Source organism: Clinocottus analis, unplaced genomic scaffold (genome assembly GCF_023055335.1).
Source record: "Clinocottus analis isolate CAN_PGR_092001 unplaced genomic scaffold, fCliAna1.0.p SCAF_11, whole genome shotgun sequence".
NCBI classification, from domain to species: domain Eukaryota; kingdom Metazoa; phylum Chordata; class Actinopteri; order Perciformes; family Cottidae; genus Clinocottus; species Clinocottus analis.
The window spans coordinates 8025250-8027736 of NW_027175832.1; positions in this window are offsets into that span (position 1 = coordinate 8025250).

Here is a 2487-nt window from a genome sequence, read left to right on the forward strand (position 1 = left end):
GTATGCGTCAAGGGAAGTGTGGAACTTCAAGACCGACTGTCCAGATATCGCTGGCTTTCATCGTCTCTCCAAACTCTCCTCACGTGCGTCTTCCAGACTCCAGACTAGCTTCAGTCAAAGAACACAGGGAACTATACGAGATGCAAGTATGCGCGTGTGTGGGGGGTTGAGGGATAGGCACTGGTTAATAGGATATTCAGACAGAGAAAGAAAAACTCAAAGTCAGTGGAGAGTCAGTAAGACATGCAGAGATCAGAAAGGCCACATCAGACGTTGCCTTTGAAAGCGGAGCTCGTGGGCTGAGTCGCTAACAGGGCTGGACACAAAGGCCCATGTGGTTGCACCGAGGGGGAGGATTGCTCACGTAGCGAAAAACATATTGTTTTTACTGCACCAATTGTCAGCGTGAGAGCGGTCCCGCACAGCTGACCGGCTGCTCGGGGAGGCCGTCAGCGCTGAGACGCAGGTGGTCTGCTGCGCTGTCACCAGCGGTTCTGTGGAATAAACAAAAGGAGAAGAACATGGTCTCGAGTCATCTTTTCTCTTCACCTCTGGTCTCGGGGCTGCCCAGCCGTTCCATATTAGATTTACAGGAAGGATCGCAGCCAAATATGGCATTCCACAGGGCCGGTTCATTCCTGGTCCAGAGCCCTGCGTCAGAGCCGCACTGGGCAGCCTCGCCTGTTGAATTTGTGCATTTGAAGTGGAAGTAGCAAAGTAAATTCATCTGTGTTGGGGTTGCATTAGATGGCCGTTTGTAGTTGGTAATGAAACTCCCGTGAGACGGTTGAGGTGAGGCATTGACCTCGATGAGGATGGGTCGACGGGCAGCGTGGTGCTCTCACACATCTAGGTTTTGCTATCCCGACACGTCCCTATAAGATGCGGTCGAGTCCCGACGCACATTACGACTGTTGACCGCTGAATATTGGGGCATGAGGATCAAAGACCCGTCTTAAATCTTCAAATATTTAATAATTATTTTATTATTTGCAACCAATGACAAACACTTGCGTCTCGCCCCCAGGGCGATATACCAGTGAATGAACAGAGGGAAGACAAGTGGTGAGGAAATAGACGGACATCTTTTTTTTTAATCGGGGGGGGTCGTTCACCACCGGAACTCCGTTTGTTGTCGAGTCCTTGTCGACGGTCAGAGATGAAAACCAGGCGTGCGAGTTGGGGTAAACAAGTCTTGTGTGTGGTTTGTCCGGTCTGCCAGTTGCAGCAAGCAGATGTTTTTTTCCGGAAAAAACAGCTGTGCGATACCCCAGCAGACGAGAAAAGTTAGACAGAAAGTGGAACAATAAGCAGAGAAGAGTCAGTCTGTGTAGACCAGCCCAGGACTAAAAGGAGAGTAGGGCATATCACACTGGGATTGGTCTGGTGTCCAGTTGTTGTTGTGGTTGGAGCAACCGGAATCTGAAATTGCTGTTTCTGTCTGTTTGCTAATATGTTTGCCATAACAACTTTGTATCAAAATGTTTTTATCTTGTTTCACTGGGGGGGAAAACCCAACTTACCAACACTTAAGGTGCGGTTGGGTGTAATGAACCATCTCTTGGGTGGAAGGACATTTTCTTTGAGGCAACCTGTTGCTTTAATAATGTACGCTTATTGATGATGCCATTAACTCGCCTCCCCATATAAACCGAAGCCCTGCTTTTTATTTTACCACACTGTCCTCAGACTCTAAACACAAACCCTCTCTTCGAGCTTTCCATTTAGCCGACGCAGCCATCACCCCGCCTGTTTGCTGGACGAAAGCTTTTACAGATAGACTGAAGCAGCGCTCTCATTTCAAGCAGGCGGCCTCAGTTGGACATGTGCTCCTGCGTCGCCTATAGAGATGCCACGGTGAGGGATTCACTGGTCCTCACAGAATCCAGACACACTGTGTTGCATCAGGGCAGAAAAATGTTCTGCTCAGCGACCATTGGGCTGTAATTACATAGGAGCACTGCTGAGCTCTGCAGGATGAACGTCAAGACCGGAGAGACGGAACAAGGAAACAGGAGAGGGCAGACGCAGGATTTAGTGCACACTGCGAGAAGCGACAGAGTGGGCAACGTAAGAATAGATAGATAGTACAAAAGTGCCCACCACCACCAAGTCTGGAAGGAAACCACAAGACTGTGATGAACGTTGAATGAATGAAAAGGCCTTGGGTTAAGCATTAATGAGGAGACCCCGTTGACATAGACAGAAGAAGTTGCTGGTAGATCGGGGTATCCTTACTAACCTGAGGTTAACTTTTCTGCATTAAGTCATTCCCCTTGTGTCAAATGCCCCGACTGACCTGGTCCACAATATGGTGTGACTGACACCTTGTGGATTCTAAGTGTATACCACAGATCACACTGCGCTTTGTGCTTGATCTGAACTATTCCCAAGACATTGGGACATTTTTTGCAACCCCAGAACCTACGAAGAAACCAAAATGCATTCAGTCAATAGAGAGAATGGGAAAAAAATAAACTGTTACAG